Consider the following 21,638-nt stretch of genomic DNA (forward strand, 5'->3'; position numbering starts at 1 on the left):
TCATAAATCAGATGCGAATAATTATAGGCCTATTTCGCTTACGTCAATCTGTTGTAGAATAATGGAACATGTTTTGTGTTCTCGTATTATGACGTTCTTAGATAATACAAATCTCCATCATCATAACCAACATGGATTCCGCAAACAGAGATCATGTGAAACTCAGCTCGCCCTATTTGCCCAAGAAATTCACAGTGCCGTAGACACTGGCGAGCAGATTGATGCCGTATTCCTGGACTTTAGGAAGGCATTTGATACGGTTCCGCACTTACGTTTAGTGAAAAAAAATACGAGCTTACGGAATATCGGACCAGGTTTGTGATTGGATTCAGGATTTCCTAGAAGAAAGAACACAACATGTCATTCTTAACGGTTCAAAATCTGCAGATGTAGAGGTAATTTCGGGAGTACCGCAGGGAAGCGTGATAGGACCTTTATTGTTTACAATATACATAAATGACTTAGTTGACAACATCGGTAGCTCCGTGAGGCTATTTGCAGATGACACGGTTGTCTACAAGAAAGTAGCAACATCAGAAGACTCGTACGTACTCCAGGAGGACCTGCAGAGGATTAATGCATGGTGCGACAGCTGGCAGCTTTCCCTAAACGTAGATAAATGTAATATAATGCGCATACATAGGGGCAGAAATCCATTCCAGTACGATTATGCCATAGGTGGTAAATCATTGGAAGCGGTAACGACCGTAAAATACTTAGGAGTTACTATCCGGAGCGATCTGAAGTGGAATGATCACATAAAACAAATAGTGGGAAAAGCAGGCGCAAGGTTGAGATTCATAGGAAGAATTCTAAGAAAATGTGACTCATCGACGAAAGAAGTAGCTTACAAAACGCTTGTTCGTCCGATTCTTGAGTATTGCTCATCAGTATGGGACCCTTACCAGGTTGGATTAATAGAAGAGATAGACATGATCCAGCGAAAAGCAGCGCGATTCGTCATGGGGACATTTAGTCAGCGCGAGAGCGTTACGGAGATGCTGAACAAGCTCCAGTGGCGGACACTTCAAGAAAGGCGTTACGCAATACGGAGAGGTTTATTATCGAAATTACGAGAGAGCACATTCCGGGAAGAGATGGGCAACATATTACTACCGCCCACATGTATCTCGCGTAATGATCACAACGAAAAGATCCGAGAAATTAGAGCAAATACGGAGACTTACAAGCAGTCGTTCTTCCCAAGCACAATTCGTGAATGGAACAGGGAAGGGGGGATCAGATAGTGGTACAATAAGTACCCTCCGCCACACACCGTAAGGTGGCTCGCGGAGTATAGATGTAGATGTAGAAGATATAAATGCCGACGTCACGAATAGAGGATACAGAAACAGAGAAGGTATACGAGGATATTGGGCGGGTAGGTGACTATGAAAAGGAAATAACAATCTAGTTATCAAGGAGGGTTCAAAAATGGTTCAAATGGCTCTAAGCACTATGGGACTTAACATCTGAGGTCATCAGTCCACTAGACTTAGAATTACTTAAACCTAACTAAGGACATCACACACATCCATTCCCGAGGCGGGATTCGAACCTGCGACCGTAGCAGCAGTGCGGATCCGGACTGAGGCGCCTAGAACCGCTCGGCCAGTGCGGCCGGCGTAAGGAAGGTTGGAACACAGTTGTAGAGGAAGGAACAGGTGTGTGCGTGTTTGTGTACGTTTTGTAGCCGTGCATTACAAGATGGACGTTGACCTTGCTAGTCATAAATACGCATGGCACCCAATTTTATAACAAGACGAGGGCAATGTATCCACATCAGCTGATATAGACGGACTTTATACTGAGCCGCGCCCGAAATTGCAAAATAAAGAAATTTCAAATATAGCCCAGTGGAATAACGTCCTTCGAATTTATCGGGACTGTGGTGCCCATCGAGAAGAAAATGATAGAAGACAGAGTTATGAGTGAATATGGATTTGGTAGTAGGCACAAGAGAGTAATAGCAAAACCACCTTTCAAAAATCCCAAAAGGAGGAGGTATATGTGGAAAACGTCTGCAAATACATGAAAAGTCCACCTGCATTACATCATGGTCAGACAGATTCCGAAATCAGATATTTGATTTTAAGGTGAACTTGCAAGCAGGTATAGAGTCGTATCATAAGGCTGAAGTTTAAGAGACTAGTCTGGAAGAATTATTGTGCAAAGAAGTGAAATACTGAAACACTGAGGAATGATGAATTTCTCTAAGGCTATAAATACTGCGATAATGAATATCACAGTAGCCAGTTCAAATGAAGAGTAATGAATATTACTAAAAAATGTAATTACGGAAGTTGAGTAAACAAATGTAGGTACAAGGAAGATAACTGCGAAGAAATCTACGTTAAGTGCAAAGGAGAGTGTGGACAGGTGGAAACGGCACATTTAGGATTTCCAAGAGAGGAGTTGTCGGACGATGTGACAGAAGAAGAAATGGTAGTCGATCTGGAAGACATAGGGAATCCAGTATTACAGTAAGACTTTAATAGCGACTATTCAGGTAGATGTGTAGAGATTGTAGACATGCCATTAGATTTTCCACACAATCCAAAGATAGTAAAAGCAAGAATGGAATTAAAAAGTGAGTACCAGTTTGCCTTTCGGAAAGGAAGGGGCACCAGGGAAGTAGTTCTGACATTGCACTTGATAATACAGTGAAGACTTACGAAAAATCAGGATACGTAACAGGATCTGACCTGGAAAAAGCGTTCGACAATGTAAAATGGTGCAAGATATTTGAAATTCTGAGAAAAATAGAAGTAAGCTGTAGGGCAACAGGTATGACATAAAATACCAAAAGGGAACAATATGAATGGAAGACCAAGCACGAGGTGATCGGATTACAGGGGGAGTAAGGCCGGGATGTAGTCTTTCGCTTCTACTGTACAATCTGCTAAATGAAGGAGCAATGACGGAAATAAAGGAAGGTTCAAGAGTGGAATTTCAAAAAAATGGCTCTGAGCACTATGGGACTTAACTGCTGAGGTCATCAGTCCCCTAGAACTTAGAACTACTTAAACCTAACTAACCTAAGGATTCGAACCTGCGACCGTAGCAGTCGCGCGGCTCCAGACTGTAGCGTCTAGAGCTGCTCGGCCACTTCGGCCGGCTAGTGGAATTTCTACTTAGAGTGAAAGGTCACCAGTGATAAGATTCGCTTATGACACTGCTGTCCTGAGTGAAAGTGAAGAAGAGTTAGAGGGCCAGTTGAAAGGAATGAACAGTCTAACGACGCAGAATATGGATCAACAGCAAACTGAGGAAAGACGAAAGCAATGAGATTAAAAAAAAAATGGTTCAAATGGCTCCAAGTGCTATGGGACTTAACAGCAGAGGTCATCAGTCCGCTAGACTGAGAACTACTTAAACCTAACTAACCTAAGGACATCACACACATCCATGCCCGAGGCAGGATTCGAAATTGCGACAGTAGCAGCAGCGCGGAAAGCAATGAGAAATGGCAGTCACAAGTTTAGCGATAAACTTAGCATCAAAACATTGCAAGTTAAGGAATTCTACTGAAACGGTAGCAAAATAACATATGGAGGACGAAGCAATGAGGACACAAACAGCAGATTAGCAAATGCACAGAGGGCGTTGATAGCAAATTTCTGAGAATGTGTATTTGGAGCAGAGAATTGTATGGTAGTGAACCTTAGATAGTGAACCTTAAACTATGGATAAACTGTAAAATAGGAGAATCGAGGCATTTGACATGTGGCGCTAGAGAAGGATGTTGAAAATCAGCTGGAGTGATAAGATAAGGATTGAGGAGATGCTCGCAGAATCGGCGAAGAAAGGAACGTGCGGAAAATATTGACAAGAAGAAGGACAGATGGCACGAAACGTGTTAAGATATCAGGGACTAACTTCCAAGGTACTAGAGGGAGCCGTATAAGGTAAAAACTGTAGGAAAAGACAGAAATTGGAATACATCGAACAAATAATTGAGGATGTCGGATGCAAGTGCTACTATGGTATGAAGAGGTTGGCACATGGGAGGAATTCGTGGCCTGTCGCATTAAAACAATTCAGAATTGATGACTCGAAACTTTCCGCTTACCATTCGCAGGTGAAGTGGGGAGGCAGATAGGTGATTGAGATACTCCGTGTATATTCCACAAGACGCCGTAATCACTGAGTACAGACGTAGATTTAGACACATTTACACCATTTAGAGTTAAATGAGGCAAGCTGTTATCACGCGTCAGGCTAACTATCGCCCTCGTCAAAAACGCATCAGGTCGCTAAGAAGCGGCCATTTCCGTAACAACACAGGGGAAACAACACAGTCGTTGGCCACCTTTTGATATCTCATACGAGTCATCTGATTTGTTCACAGGTGACATCCATAGGCTCTTCTTGTACAAGCAATTCAAAAGTATATGAAACTTCCTGGCAGATTAAAACTGTGTGCCCGACCGAGACTCGAACTCGGGACCTTGCCTTTCGCGGGCAAGTGCTCTACCAACTGAGCCACCGAAGCACGACTCACGTCCGGTACTCACAGCTTTACTTCTGCCAGTACCTCGTCTCCTACCTTCCAAACTTTACAGAAGCTCTCCTGCGAAACATGCAGAACTAGCACTCCTGAAAGAAAGGATATTGCGGAGACATGGCTTAGCCACAGCCTGGGGGATGTTTCCAGAATGAGATTTTCACTCTGCAGCGGAGTGTGCGCTGATATGAAACTTCCTGGCAGATTAAAACTGTGTGCCCGACCGAGACTCGAACTCGGGTCCCGAGTTCGAGTCTCGGTCGGGCACACAGTTTTAATCTGCCAGGAAGTTTCATATCAGCGCACACTCCGCTGCAGAGTGAAAATCTCATTCTGGAATTCAAAAGTATATGTTTAGTTTGTAGCACTGCAGAACAATAGCTGAAAATCCTTTTTATGGTGTTATGTTATCATACCATATGGGACAGCCTTATGAATTTTTAGGGGTTACAGTTCTGTGTACCTTTTCCATGTATCACATAAATTTAAAACTAGAAATATAAACTTTGTAAATGTTGATTCTGTTCCGGCGTACCATCAAGCGCCGGCACATCGGCCCGGAGCGCAACCGCAGAGAAGGCTGTGAGACGACGCCAGCCAATAGCACGCTGACTAGGACGTCACCACGACAGGAGCGGCCCCTACTCGGAGAGAATATAGGCGCCGCTCCAGCTAGCCTCGGCCGCACTAGAAGAGCCGCACTGGAAGACGAGCCGTCATCCTAACTCCCTAGTCGTGACTTGCAATCTGTATTATTTACTTGCATGGAAATTGTATGTATCAAAGGACACTGATTATTTGCATGTCGCCAATTGCTTGCGACACCTGTTTGTGAAAAGGCAAAGTTAAGTAATGTCAATTCAATTTCTGCAATAAACTCCATTAATAAGATTTGCTTGAATGTTGTCGAGCTATCCGAGAAAACAGATTCCTAGGCCTCTATATTAGACTAGTGGGCAGGATCCCACAGATTCGTATGTGACGAAAGAATGTGATTCACGTGTTTTTTGAACTATAACAGAAAATATCCTCCTGCTATACCGATACATTTTTTTCAATGATTGGCAACCCCGGCAATCATTGAAACATTAAGTGTCCAATTACATAACAATAATTATCCTTCACAGATACGTTACCTATATTATTATTTGGCACTTTGGCATTACACATTATCGTTAAGAGAAACAACAGACAAAAGTCATCCGGCCCGCTGAAAAGACCACCCTGACTTCTGGATTTTAGTAGTGCCCACTTTGTAAACAGTGGGCCAATTCACGATGGTTCTCCAACAACATCAAAGTCTTATAAGAGGGTTGTTAAATATGACTATGCGGAAGAATACCTCGTGTGACAGGGCCGCCTAAGCGAACGGGCAGCCGTCAAACAGAGAGGCAAACAGAGAGGCAGCCTTGTGGAATCACTTCAGAGGTATAGAAAAATACTTGTTTTGTAAATAAAACTGGCTTTCCTGCTGCTAGTTACTTTATTTATCCCATAGGCGTTTCGCCTTCTCCTGTTCTAAGGCATCATCAGTGGGATCTATAACGATACAGTTTTGTTAGTTTTAGATTATTAAACAGTCCACTTCGCGACAGTCCACTTCGCGATTTTTTTTGTAAAAAAGTAATTACTTACGATTTTCTGATCTCCGTTTCCTCACATCGGGTCTGGAGGTCGCACTACTACTTTTATCACTGCCATAGAATCACAACTTTGTGTTCTAGCCTTCCTCACACTTTTCAACATGTTTCTCACTATTTTTTGTGGTGTACTACTGTTCTTTTGTCACTCGATACGACTATTTCGTCGGACACTGTTTTTCACAACGTAGATATTGCGACTCAATTACGTGTTTCATCCTCTTTGGTATGTTTACCTACTTGCTGCCAACCTAACGAAGTATACGTTCGAGACTAACTTCTATTTATGATGTTTATGCTGTGTGTGTGTATGAGAGAGAGAGAGAGAGAGGGGGGGAGAGAGAGAGAGAGAGGGTGATAGAGCCGACATTTTGGGGGGGGGGGGTGTACTAGCTGTTAGCGAGTGGTTGAAAACTTTAGTGACAGCTAGTACACCACCCCCTCGCCCCCAAAAAAAGAAAAACAAATTACGAATAGGCGTATAGCGTAAGAACCGTATTCCAAAGCCACACCAGTACAATATGCGTGAAAGTGCTACTTGTGGCCAATAACTATTTTATGGCCAGTGACTGTATGGAAATACAAATTTCATTCTATCTTCGAATACAAGCGACACAGGCCTAATATAAAAGTAAATGGTTATTTTAATTGAGATAGAGACAAAGGCTTTTTGCTGAGTTGCTGAAATTAAGGAATCGGTTTTCTAACAATAATTCTTTTGCACAAGATCCTCAGAAGACACCTATCCTTATGTGGCCATCACTACACCGCTTCCCCTACGCTACGTACTACACGGACGAGTGAAACAGTACGAAAAACGTTAAGCAAGCCAGATGAGCCACGTGACGTATCTGTGGCTTCCGGGTGTGGAGGAAAAGAGAGAGATTCCGTGCTCTTAATCTCAAGCAACATGCATAGCCCAAGGGCGAATTAAAGGGTTGGGGGTGGAGGGGGCGTTTCCCCCCCCCCCTCACCCCGCCGTGGGTTGAAATTAAATTAAAATCAAATGACAATTTTGGTAATCTGCGCCAAAGTTAAGCACGCGAATTTAGAGTCTTGGACAGTGCATTGAGTCATTTACTCCCCAAGCCACCTTAACTGGCGTGGCAGTGACTTGTGATGCCCCTCCTGTTCGAATAGTGGGCGCCAAACCGTAGCAGGGCTTTCCGATCTGCCACATTAGCACGCTCTTCGCGTTTCTCTTAGGGCACTACCTGTTTGGCCCCCATTGTTGCCGTTGCTACAATGTTCCGCCAGCGGTAGCTCAATGTGAAGCATTCACGCGCTTAGATTGCTATTTTGTATAAAAACTGAAAAAAAGTGCGGGTCGACGAATATTATTCTGAACTGTATTGAAAACAAAAATTAGAAAAAAAAAGATATTTAAGTATCTATTCAAGACTTTACAATTATGATTATCAAAATATAAGCCTAAATATGAACCAAACTGGCAAAAATATAACTATCAACACACTACAGTTTTTAAAGTATTTTATTGTGATTTCAGTTTATTTACTTTTAATTTGCATATGAACTCTGTTAATATAAGGTTTATGAGCTTGTTGCTGTATGTTAACAATTATATAAATTATATAAAAGAAGTTATACAGGAAAAGGTTGTGAATACTTTCACAAGAAATATTAAATTTTTTCGTCAAAGAAGAATTGTTCGATATTTTTAAGTACCCAAACAGCTTTAAACAGTGGTTTTTGAAGGTTTTTGTCCCTTAACTGTGGAGGGGATGACACCTGGGTCTTCTTTCTCTTCTAGCCAACCGCCCCACCGACAAACATAATAGCCCGCCCCTGGCATAGCCACCAGCTTAGGGAAGCGAGAGGCGTGGCGTTGCGACTTACCGCAGGCTGTGTGGTACGCGCAGCGCGGACGTCGCCGACTCGTGTGGCTGAGTGAGATCCGCTGCTAGAGGCGCAGTGAGCCCATCGGCTGCCACCAAACTTTCTCAGCCAGTCTGTGTGGGCCACGGCCACCTAGTTTCGTCACTCGCCGGCGTCCACCGGGACTATCTTCCGACTGCTAATGTGCTCGCCAGTCTTAAATGTATCCGACCAGAACTGATTCAATCGGGCTCCGAAAGTTTCGTACATCTTGTAGTGCTTGTGGGGGAAAGGAATGAAAGAGGAAGCTGCCTGGCAGAATTCTGCACAGAATATAATCATCTCTTTAACACTTGGTTTAAGAATCATGACAGAAAGCTGTAAGCGAGGAGCCGCGGGGCATTAGCCGAGCGGTCTCAGGCGCTGCAGTCATGGACTGTGCGGCTAGTCCCGGCGGAGGTTCAAGTCCTCCCTCGGGCATTGGTGTGTGTGTTTGTCCTTAGGATAGGTTAAGTAGTGTGTAAGCTTAGGGACTGATGACCTTAGCAGTTAAGTCCCATAAGATTTCACACACATTGGTAAGCGAGGAAGAGACCTGGAGACATTGGCAGGTATCAGTTTGATTATATAATGGTTGGACAGAAGTTTAGGATTCAGATTTTAAATTGTAAAACATTTCCAAGAGCAGATGTGGATACTGAACGCAATTTATTGATTTGAGCTGTAGATTAAAACTAAATAAATTGCAAAATGGTAAGATATTAACGAGATGGGATCAGGATAGGCTAAAAGAACCACAGGCTGTTGAGAGTTTCAGAGGGAACATTAGGCAACGATTGAGTAGAAAGGGGGAAAGGAATACAGTAGAAGACGATTGGGTAGCTTTGAGAGATGACTTGAAGATCAAGTAGGTAAAAAGGCAAGAGCTAGTAGAAATACTTGAATAACACAGGAGATATTGAATCTAACTGATGAAAGGAGAAAATAAAAAAATGCAGCAAATGAAGCAGGCGTAAGAGAATATAAAAATCTAAAAAGGTGATTGACAGGAACGGCTAGAGGGAAAATGTGAGGATTCATATTTCACTAGGGGAAAGACAGATACCAACTATAGGAAAATTAAAGAGCCCTTTGGAGAAAAGAGAAATAAGTATGTGAATATCAATCACTCAGATGGAAAACAAGTCTGAATGTGGTAGGCGTATGTAAAGGATCTATACAAGGGAGATGAGCTAGAAGGCAATATCACAGTAATGGAAGAGGGGGTAGATGAAGATAAGATGGGAAATATCGTACTGCGAGAAGAATTTGACAGAGTACCGGCAGATCTGGCGTGCAAGACGCATGAGATAGGCGAAATATCCTCAGACTTCAAGAAGAATGTAATAATTCCAATTCCAAAGTAAGCAGTTGAAGACAGGTGTGAAAATTACCGAAATATCAGAGTAATAAATTATCGTTGCAAAATAGTAACACGAATTCTTTAGAGAAGAATGGAAAAACTGGTAGAAGCCGACCACGGGGAAGATCAGTTTGGACTCGCGAAAAATGCAGGAACATGCGAGGCAATACTGAGCCTACAAGATGTCTAGGAAGACAGGTTCAGGAGAGGAAAACCTACGTTTATAGCATTTCTAGACTTAAAGAAAGCTTTCGACAATGTCGACGGGAAAACTGTCTTTGAAGTCTTGAAGGCAGCAGAGGTGAAATACAGGGAGCCAAAGGTTATTTACAACTTGTACCAACTTGTATATGAAGCACATGGCAGTTATAAGAACCGAGGGGCGTGAAAGGGAAGCAGTAGTTGAGAAGGGAGTGGGAAAGAGTTGCAGCCTATCGCCCATATTGTTCAATCTGTACATTGAGTAAGCAGTGAAAGGAAACAAGAGAAAAATTTGGAGCACGAATTATAGTTCGGGCAGACGAAATAAAAACTGAGTTTGTCAATGACATTGTAATTCTATTAGAGACAGCAAAGGACTTGGAAGAGGAGTTGTACGGAAAGGTTAGTTTTTTGTTGACATCGAATATATATTTAAGTGTTAGGAATTCTTTCCTAAAAGTATTTCTCTGGAGTGTAGTCATGTGAGGAGGTTAAACATGGACAATACACTAGCAGAGAATAGAAGCTTTTGAAATGTGGTTCTGCAGAAGAACGCAGAAGGTTAGATGTGTAGATCACGAGACTAATGAGGAGATGCTGAATAGAATTGGGGAGAAAATATTATGGCACAACCTGACTAGAGGAACTTGTCGGCCTGGTAGGACACGTTGTGAGACACCAAGCGGTCACCAATTTAGTATTGAAGGGAAGAGTGCGGGGTAAAAATTTTAGAGGGAGAGCAAGAGGGGAATACAGTCTTGCACAGGGTAACGTGGAGAGCTGCATCAAACCAGTCTGAAGACAACAACAACAACAACAACATAGTTCTTCCACAGTCGGCACAGTTCACGACTCGTGAAGGATCAGTAAACTCGGAAGAAGTAGCTGTTGCAACCATATTCTCATTTTACAACTCCCAAATAGTACTAGTAGTTGTATTGCAGGACCCAAGTCCGAAGATTACGCGGTTGATTGATTCCTTCCGAGTGGCCACCACAATCCCTATAAATTCAAATCCATGAGTGGAGTTTGTTAAAACAAGTACATCATTTGTGTGTCCAAATCCCTTTGTGCGCTTAAAAATGAGCTGACTCGAAACCGGACAATGTATGTATAGTATTGTATGGTAACCGGGGACCCAGAAACGACGGAGAGGCTCCGTCCCCGCCGCAGCCGCAGTGGTCCGCAACCCCACGACGACTACCGCAGTCCACTTCACTCCTCCGCCGCCCCACACCGAACCCAGGGTTACTGTGCGGTTTGGCCCCCGGTGGACCCCCCAGGGAATGTCTCTCACCAGACGAGTGTAACCACTATGTTTGCGTGGTAGAGTAATGGTGGTGTACGCGTACGTGGAGAATTTGTTTGCGCAGCAATCGCCGACATAGTATAACTGAACCGGAATAAGGGGAACCAGCCCGCATTCACCGAGGCAGATGGAAAACCGCCTAAAAACCATCCAAAGACTGGCCGGTTCACCGGACCTTGACACAAATTCGGGCCGGGGACCAGGAGCTCCTTCCCGCTCGGAAAGCCGTGCGTTAGACCGCTGGCAAACCGGACATTAGCGCAAAATAAAGTACTTGTTTTAAATAAACTACCTGGTCAAAATGTCCTGTTTCTTTGGACTAATCGGTTGCCAGAGCTATGTTACCGATCAGTGCAACCCAAACAAACAGGTATGGAAACTTTCAATAGAAGTAAAATCATCCAGTGGACTCTACCATTCGGTAAAAATATTGCATGAAAAGAAAGCAATGTGTGAAAAAGACTATTTTAAATTCTTGGTCGTTTGTGCCTACAAGAGTGAAAACTGTCTTGAAGTGGAGGATGCTTTTGGATTGCCTTTAAATATGAAAATTTATGAGTCTGAGATCTCTAATTCTGAAACGAATTGCATTAGTGGAAGTTAAAGTTTCTAAAAGCCCTGGACTGTTTTAAATCAACGTTATAATCTGAAAGTATTGAACTGCCTAATGATGTTTAACGATTTTATATCAAGCGCTGAAATGTGGCTATTTTCTTTTGCTTTACCTGTGAAACTGTGCACCTCGAAATCTCTGTGTGAACCTGCCCTGCGTCTCATGGACTCATACTGAGGCGAACTCACAAGTTGAAATAAATACTTTTATGTTCCTGTCTGTGTACTATCTACACAGCTCAACATGTTGCAGAAGAGTGTGATTCTGACCTTGGAGAACGATAAGGAGGTTGTTGTTGTTGTCGTGGTTTGATGCAGCTCTCCATGCTACTCTATCCTGTGCAAGCTTTTTCATCTCCCAGTGCTTACCGCAACCTACATCCTTCTGAATCTGCTTAATGTATTCATCTCTCGGTCTCCCTCTACGATTTTTACCCTCCACGCTGCCCTCCAATACTAAATTGGTGATCCCTTGATGCCTCAGAACATGTCCTACCAACCGATCCCTTCTTCTGGTCAAGTTGTGCCACAAACTTCTCTTCTCCCCAATCCTATTCAATACTTCCTCATTAGTTATGTGATCTACCCATCTAATCTTCAGCATTCTTCTGTAGCACCACATTTCGAAAGCTTCTATTCTCTTCTTGTCCAAACTGTTTATCGTCCATGTTTCACTTCCATACATGCCTACACTCCATACAAATACTTTCAGAAACGACTTCCTGACACTTAAATCTATACTCGATGTTAACAAATTTCTCTTCTTCAGAAAGGCTTTCCTTGCCATTGCCAGTCTACATTTTATATCCTCTCTACTTCGACCATCGTCAGTTATTTTGCTCCCCAAATAGCAAAACTCCTTTACTACTTTAAGTGTCTCATTTCCTAATCTAATTCCCTCAGCATCACCCGACTTAATTAGACTACATTCCAATATCCTTGTTTTGCTTTTGTTGATGTTCATCTTATATCCTCCTTTTAAGACACTGTCCATTCCATTCAACTGCTCTTCCAAGTCCTTTGCTGTCTCCGACAGAATTACAATGTCATCGGCGAACCTCTATCTACATCTACATCTATACTCCGCGAGCCACCTTACGGTGTGTGGCGGAGGGTACTTATTGTACCACTATCTGATCCCCCCTTCCCTGTTCCATTCACGAATTGTGCGTGGGAAGAACGACTGCTTGTAAGTCTCCGTATTTGCTCTAATTTCTCGGATCTTTTCGTTGTGATCATTACGCGAAATATATGTGGGCGGTAGTAATATGTTGCCCATCTCTTCCCGGAATGTGCTCTCTCGTAATTTCGATAATAAACCTCTCCGTATTGCGTAACGCCTTTCTTGAAGTGTCCGCCACTGGAGCTTGTTCAGCATCTCCTTAACGCTCTCGCGCTGACTAAATGTCCCCATGACGAATCGCGCTGCTTTTCGCTGGATCATGTCTATCTCTTCTATTAATCCAACATGGTAAGGGTCCCATACTGATGAGCAATACTCAAGAATCGGACGAACAAGCGTTTTGTAAGCTACTTCTTTCGTCGATGAGTCACATTTTCTTAGAATTCTTCCTATGAATCTCAACCTGGCGCCTGCTTTTCCCACTATTTGTTTTATGTGATCATTCCACTTCAGATCGCTCCGGATAGTAACTCCTAAGTATTTTACGGTCGTTACCGCTTCCAATGATTTACCACCTATGGCATAATCGTACTGGAATGGATTTCTGCCCCTATGTATGCGCATTATATTACATTTATCTACGTTTAGGGAAAGCTGCCAGCTGTCGCACCATGCATTAATCCTCTGCAGGTCCTCCTGGAGTACGTACGAGTCTTCTGATGTTGCTACTTTCTTGTAGACAACCGTGTCATCTGCAAATAGCCTCACGGAGCTACCGATGTTGTCAACTAAGTCATTTATGTATATTGTAAACAATAAAGGTCCTATCACGCTTCCCTGCGGTACTCCCGAAATTACCTCTACATCTGCAGATTTTGAACCGTTAAGAATGACATGTTGTGTTCTTTCTTCTAGGAAATCCTGAATCCAATCACAAACCTGGTCCGATATTCCGTAAGCTCGTATTTTTTTCACTAAACGTAAGTGCGGAACCGTATCAAATGCCTTCCTGAAGTCCAGGAATACGGCATCAATTTGCTCGCCAGTGTCTACGGCACTGTGAATTTCTTGGGCAAATAGGGCGAGCTGAGTTTCACATGATCTCTGTTTGCGGAATCCATGTTGGTTATGATGAAGGAGATTTGTATTATCTAAGAACGTCATAATACGAGAACACAAAACATGTTCCATTATTCTACAACAGATTGACGTAAGCGAAATAGGCCTATAATTATTCGCATCTGATTTACGACCCTTCTTGAAAATGGGAACGACCTGCGCTTTCTTCCAGTCGCTAGGTACTTTACGTTCTTCCAGCGATCTACGATAAATTGCTGATAGAAAGGGGGCAAGTTCTTTAGCATAATCACTGTAGAATCTTAAGGGTATCTCGTCTGGTCCGGATGCTTTTCCGCTACTAAGTGATAGCAGTTGTTTTTCAATTCCGATATCGTTTATTTCAATATTTTCCATTTTGGCGTCCGTGCGACGGCTGAAGTCAGGGACCGTGTTACGATTTTCCGCAGTGAAACAGTTTCGGAACACTGAATTCAGTATTTCTGCCTTTCTTCGGTCGTCCTCTGTTTCGGTGCCATCGTGGTCAACGAGTGACTGAATAGGGGATTTAGATCCGCTTACCGATTTTACATATGACCAAAACTTTTTAGGGTTCTTGTTTAGATTGTTTGCCAATGTTTTATGTTCGAATTCGTTGAATGCTTCTCTCATTGCTCTCTTTACGCTCTTTTTCGCTTCGTTCAGCTTTTCCTTATCAGCTATGATTCGACTACTCTTAAACCTATGATGAAGCTTTCTTTGTTTCCGTAGTACCTTTCGTACATGATTGTTATACCACGGTGGATCTTTCCCCTCGCTTTGGACCTTAGTCGGTACGAACTTATCTAAGGCGTACTGGACGATGTTTCTGAATTTTTTCCATTTTTGTTCCACATCCTCTTCCTCAGAAATGAACGTTTGATGGTGGTCACTCAGATATTCTGCGATTTGTGCCCTATCACTCTTGTTAAGCAAATATATTTTCCTTCCTTTCTTGGCATTTCTTATTACACTTGTAGTCATTGATGCAACCACTGACTTATGATCACTGATACCCTCTTCTACATTCACGGAGTCGAAAAGTTCCGGTCTATTTGTTGCTATGAGGTCTAAAACGTTAGCTTCACGAGTTGGTTCTCTAACTATCTGCTCGAAGTAATTCTCGGACAAGGCAGTCAGGATAATGTCACAAGAGTCTCTGTCCCTGGCTCCAGTTCTGATTGTGTGACTATCCCATTCTATACCTGGTAGATTGAAGTCTCCCCCTATTACAATAGTATGATCACGAAACTTCTTCACGACGTTCTGCAGGCTCTCTCTGAGGCGCTCAACTACTACGGTTGCTGATGCAGGTGGTCTATAGAAGCATCCGACTATCATATCTGACCCACCTTTGATACTTAACTTAACCCAGATTATTTCACATTCGCATTCGCTAATAACTTCACTGGATATTATTGAATTCTTTACTGCTATAAATACTCCTCCACCATTGGCGTTTATCCTATCCTTGCGGTATATATTCCATTCTGTGTCTAGGATTTCGTTACTGTTCACTTCCGGTTTTAACCAACTTTCCGTTCCTAATACTATATGCGCACTATTTCCTTCAATAAGAGATACTAATTCAGGAACCTTGCCCTGGATACTCCTGCAGTTTACCAATATTACGTTAAATTTTCCTGTTTTTGGTCTCTGAGGACGGACGTTCTTTATCAACGATGATAATGTCCTCTCTGGTAAGCCGTCAGGTATTTTATCGTTTCGCCCAAGGGGGGGTCCCTCTAACCTAAAAACCCCCGTGTGCACGCCACACGTACTCTGCTACCCTAGTAGCTGCTTCCGGTGTGTAGCGCACGCCTGACCTGTCTAGGGGGGCCCTACAGTTCTCCACCCAATAACGGAGGTCGATGAATTTGCAACCATTATAGTCGCAGAGTCGTCTGAGCCTCTGGTTTAGACCCTCCACACGGCTCCAAACCAGAGGACCGCGATCGACTCTGGGCACTATGCTGCAGATATTAAGCTCAGCTTGCACTCCGCGTGCGATGCTGGTTGTCTTCACCAAATCAGCCAGCCGCCGGAAGGAACCAAGGATGGCCTCAGAACCCAAGCGGCAGGCGTCATTCGTTCCGACATGTGCTACTATCTGCAGCCGGTCACACCCAGTGCGTTCAATAGCTGCCGGAAGGGCCTCCTCCACATTACGGACGAGACCCCCCAGCAAGCACACCGAGTGCACACTGGCATTCTTCCCCGACCTACCCGCTATTTTCCTGAGGGGCTCCATAACCCGCCTAACGTTGGAGCTCCCTATAACTAATAGGCCCGCCCTCTGTGACTGTCGGGACCTTGCCTTCTCCATGAATTTTAATACCCACTCCGAATTTTTCTTTTGTTTCCTTTACTGCTTACCCAATATACAGATTGAACAACATCGGGGAGAGGCTGCAACCCTGTCTTACTCCCTTCCCAACCACTGCTTCCCTTTCATGTCCCTCGACTCTTATAACTGCCATCTGGTTTCTGTACGAGGGATAAGGAGGGAAGTACGAAAAATTATGCAAAAATATTACCGACCACCTTGACTGAATATATGTTAAAGTTCGTCACAGAGGTGTCAAGAGTACCGTGTGATGACTGTGGCACAGCCAGCACAGTCGATATTATGCATTTGCATTAACTCCATTTCAGTGAATTTAATTCACATAATGTATGTTCCCATGCCATGGCGACGATCCTGTCCTAAATCTATTCCCCCAACTGCGTTATTTCCACACACCCAATTGAAGATCCTGTGCTTGTAATGTTCAGCACTAACGAGTGGCACAGTCTCACCAGTGGCACTAAAAATTTGTGTTGGTACTGGAAGCGTGCTCGCAATAAGCAAGATAACGAGTGTCGCGTTGTGGCACAGATATTCATTCTTCACGGAGTTGGGTGTGTTCTGGCCGGGTTTAGAAAGCAGGAAGCCTGTAGTACACACGCCAGTCCGACAGATGACACAACTGGCCAGAGTCGCCTTAAGCTCTCTTACACAGAGCTTTACTGTCGACAACGCCGAACGTTGGCCGCCTGCGAGACGTGGCGCGGAATGAGTGCTTGGGGATGTGTGAAGAAATGGAAACGCGAGGGAAAGCTGTAAGACTCATAGCAGATGGTACCTCGTACCGATATTAATGACCACTAGTTCTCTTGCTTTCGGATGAGGGAGGGGGGTAAGGAGGTGTGTCTTGAGTGTCAGAACCCTACCAACTACTTCCCCTCTATCCCAACAAACAACATTTTCTGACCTGTGTTTATGATTTTACACATATTTCCACATTTTTCAGCTAACTTTCAGATAACATACACTATGTGATCAAAAGTATCCGGACACCTGGCTGAAAATGATTTACAAGTTCTTGGTGACCTCCATCGGTAATGTTGGAATTCAGTACGGTGTTGGCCTACCCGTAACCTTAATGACAGCTTCCACTATCGCAGGCAAACGTTCGATCAGGTGCTGGAAGGTTTCTTGGGGAAAAGCAGCCCATTCTTCACGGAATGCTGCACTGAGGAGAAGTATCGATGTCGGTCAGTGAGGCCTGGCACGAAGTCAACGTTACAAAACATCCCAGAGGTGTCCCATAGGATTCATGACAGGACTCTGTACAGGAGAGTCCTATACAGGGATGTTGTTGTCGACTAACCACTCCGCCACAGGCCGTGCATTATGAACAGGTGCTCGATCGTGTTGAAAGATGCAATTGCCATCCCCGAATTGCTCTTCAAGAGTGGGAAGCAAGAATGTGCTTAAAACATCAATGTAGGCCTGTGTTGTGATAGTGTCACGCAAAACAACATGGGGTGGAAGCCTCCTCCACACCATAATACCACCACCTCCGAATTTTACTGTTGGCACTACACTCGCTGGCAGATGACATTTACCGGGGATTCGCCATACCCACACCCTGCCAGCGGATCGCCACACTGTGTGCCATGATTCGTCACTCCACACAACGTCTTTCTACTGTTCAATCGTTCAATGTTTACGCTCCTTACACCAAGCGAGGCGTCGTTTGGCATTTACCGGCGTGATGTGTGGCTTATGAGTAGCCGCTCGACAATGAAATCCAAGTTTTCTCACCTCCCGCCTACCTGTCATAGTACTTGCAATGGATCCTGATGCAGTTTGGAATTCCTGTGTGATGGTCTGGATAGATGTCTCCCTATTACACATTACGACCCTCTTCAATTGCCAGCGGTCTCTGTCACTCAACAGACGAGGTCGACCTGTACGCTTTTGTGCTGTACGTGTGCCTTCACATTTCCACTTCACTGTTGTTGTTGTTGTGGTCTTCAGTCCTGAGACTGGTTTGATGCAGCTCTCCATCCTACTCTATCCTTCGCAAGCTTCTTCATCTCCCAGTACCTACTGCAACCTACATCCTTCTGAATCTGCTTAGTGTATTCATCTCTTGGTCTCCCTCTACGATTTTTACCCTCCACGCTGCCCTCCAATGCTAAATTTGTGATCCCTTGATGCCTCAAAACATGTCCTACCAACCGATCCCTTCTTCTAGTTAAGTTGTGCCACAAACTTCTCTTCTCCCCAATCCTATTCAATACCTCCTCATTAGTTACGTGATCTACCCACCTTATCTTCAGCATTCTTCTGTAGCACCACATTTCGAAAGCTTCTATTCTCTTCTTGTCCAAACTAGTTATCGTCCATGTTTCACTTCCATACATGGCTACACTCCATACAAATATTTTCAGAAACGACTTCCTGACACTTAAATCTATACTCGATGTTAACAAATTTCTCTTCTTCAGAAACGATTTCCTTGCCATTGCCAGTCTACATTTTATATCCTCTTTACTTCGACCATCATCAGTTATTTTACTCCCTAAATAGCAAAATTCCTTTACTACTTTAAGTGTCTCATTTCCTAATCTAATTCCCTCAGCATCACCCGATTTAATTTGACTACATTCCATTATCCTTGTTTTGCTTTTGTTGATGTTCATCTTATATCCTCCTTTCAAGACACTGTCCATTCCGTTCAACTGCTCTTCCAAGTCCTTTGCTGTCTCTGATAGAATTACAATGTCATCGCCGAACCTCAAAGTTTTTACTTCTTCTCCATGAATTTTAATACCTACTCCGAATTTTTCTTTTGCTTCCTTTACTGCTTGCTCAATATACAGATTGAATAACATCGGGGACAGGCTACAACCCTGTCTCACTCCCTTCCCAACCACTGCTTCCCTTTCATGCCCCTCGACTCTTATAACTGCCATCTGGTTTCTGTACAAATTGTAAATAGCCTTTCGCTCCCTGTATTTTACCCCTGCCACCTTCAGAATTTGAAAGAGAGTATTCCAGTCAACATTGTCAAAAGCTTTCTCTAAGTCTACAAATGCTAGAAACGTAGGTTTGCCTTTTCTTAATCTTTCTTCTAAGATAAGTCGTAAGGTTAGTATTGCCTCACGTGTTCCAACATTTCTACGGAATCCAAACTGATCTTCCCCGAGGTCCGCTTCTACCAGTTTTTCCATTCGTCTGTAAAGAATTCGTGTTAGTATTTTGCAGCTGTGACTTATTAAACTGATAGTTCGGTAATTTTCACATCTGTCAACACCTGCTTTCTTTGGGATTGGAATTATTATATTCTTCTTGAAGTCTGAGGGTATTTCGCCTGTCTCATACATCTTGCTCACCAGATGGTACAGTTTTGCCATGACTGGCTCTCCCAAGGCTCTCCACTTCACTATCAAAAGGAAAACAGTGGACCTCGGGATGTTTAGGAGTGTCGAAATCTCGCGTACAGACGTATGGCACAAGTGACACCCGATCACCTGACCACGTTCGAAGTCCGCGAGTGCCGCGGGGCGCCCCATTCTACTCTCTCACGATGTCTCATAACTTAATGAGGTCGTTGATATGGAGTAGCTGGCAGTAGGTGGTAGCACAATGCTCCTAATATGAAAAATATGTTTTTCGGGGTGTCCGGATACTTTTGGTCACATAGTGTAGCAGCATGAAAACTAAGAAAGTCTAAAACTGTAAGAGGTTCTAAAAAATTAGAAGCTTCGTTTAACATGGGATGGTTTCCAGGTGCTTCCGTGAGGGTTAGCCTATGTCGACTGGTTTGTGGGCTGAATGACTGCAGAGAAGATTCCATGAAATTCTGCTAGACAAGCTCAAGTATTGTGGCATGAGTGGGACAGTGCACAAATGGTTTAATTCGTACCTAACTGGCAGAGTGCAGAAAGTTGAAATAAGTAGTTCTCGTAACATGCAAAGATCAGCACATTCCTCAAACTGGGGAACTATCAAGAATGGTGTTCCACAAGGGTCAGTCTTGGGTCCTTTCTTGTTCTTATTATATATTAATGACTTGCCATTCTATATTCATGAAGAGGCAAAGTTAGTTCTCTTTGCTGATGATACAAGTATAGTAATCACACCTGAGAAACAAGAATTAACTGATGAAATTGTCAATACTGTCTTTCAGAAAATTACTAAGTGGTTCCTTGTAACCGGACTCTCACTGAATTTTGATAAGACACAGTACATACAGTTCCGTACAGTGAATGGTATGACACCATTAATAAATATAGACCTTAATCAGAAGCATATAGCTAAGGTAGAATATTCCAAATTTTTAGGTATGTCCATTGATGAGAGATTAAATTGGAAGAAACACATTGATGATCTGCTGAAACGTTTGAGTTCAGCTACTTATGCAATAAGGGTCATTGCAAATTTTGGTGATAAACATCTTAGTAAATTAGCTTACTACGCCTATTTTCACCCATTGCTTTCATATGGCATCATATTGTGGGGTAATTCATCACTGAGGAATAAAGTATTTATTGCACAGAAGCGTGTAATCAGAATAATAGCTGGAGTCCACCCAAGATCATCCTGCAGACATTTATTTAAGGATCTAGGGATATTCACAGTAGCTTCTCAGTATATATACTCTCTTATGAAATTTGTTATTAACAACCAAACCCAATTCAAAAGTAATAGCAGTGTGCATAACTACAATACTAGGAGAAAGGACGATCTTCACTATTCAAGATTAAATCTAACTTTGGCACAGAAAGGGGTGAATTATACTGGCACTAAAGTCTTTGGTCACTTACCAAATAGTATCAAAAGTCTGACAGATAACCAACAAGTATTTAAGAAGAAATTAAAAGAATTTCTGAATGACAACTCCTTCTACTCCATAGAGGAATTTTTAGATATAAATTAAGAAAAAAAATAGAAAAAAATAAAAAATAGAAAAATAAAAATAAAAAAACACAAAAAATTAAATTTGTTATATTAACTTAAGTATGTTGTTAAATTAACCTAATTATGTCATGTATTGGAAAATTCGACTCGTTCCACATCATTACGAAATATCGTATTCATGATCCATGGAACTAGTATTAATCTAATCTAATCTAATCTAATCTAATCCAGTCAGCTGAAGGCATCCAGCCACAGGATGACCACGCCGGCTGGTAGCAGCTATGGTTCACGAGTCCACAGGTGGAACTACCAAATCATAGGAATTAAAGACGTAAGCTGCTCCACAAAATTACAGTAAGACTGACTTTACCGAGCGTACGCCCTTCGTCCATTGATGTTTTCGCGTATCCAAAGTTTGAAAAACTGTGTTTACAGTGGTAGTGACAAATGAAATACTGAAAATGCAGAGGGCATATCCCAGTTTTATATTTTATATTGAAAGTGATGTGTAAAAGTTGAACTCGTATTTTTAAGTGTCACGATGGTATCTGAGAAACTCATTTTGATATCGAAATGAGTAAATTTCGATGCATGGCAACAGAACTATGTGAAAATATAGTTTTGAACGGAATTATGTGGAGTTCACGCTACAGGATGCGAAATCCAGTCCAGCCAATATATCAAACAATTCGTCGGCGAGAAAGCAATCCGTTTTCAG

The 21,638-nt window shown here is 42.9% G+C and overlaps 1 protein-coding gene across 4 annotated transcripts in view; it reads right to left on the reverse strand.

Annotated features, from left to right (window-relative positions):
• Positions 1–21,638, reverse strand: part of LOC126473500 (15-hydroxyprostaglandin dehydrogenase [NAD(+)]-like) — a 229,221-nt gene that overhangs the window by 178,466 nt on the left and 29,117 nt on the right. The window contains exon 1 of one of the 4 annotated variants that reach the window (XM_050100587.1): positions 8,005–8,056. The exons of the other annotated variants lie outside the window; for them this stretch is intronic. The gene's annotated coding sequence lies outside the window, so the exon portion shown is untranslated. Of the gene's footprint in view, positions 1–8,004; positions 8,057–21,638 lie in introns of those variants that run through there. 4 annotated transcript variants of the gene reach the window in all.

Source organism: Schistocerca serialis, chromosome 4, assembly GCF_023864345.2.
Source record: "Schistocerca serialis cubense isolate TAMUIC-IGC-003099 chromosome 4, iqSchSeri2.2, whole genome shotgun sequence".
NCBI lineage: Eukaryota > Metazoa > Arthropoda > Insecta > Orthoptera > Acrididae > Schistocerca > Schistocerca serialis.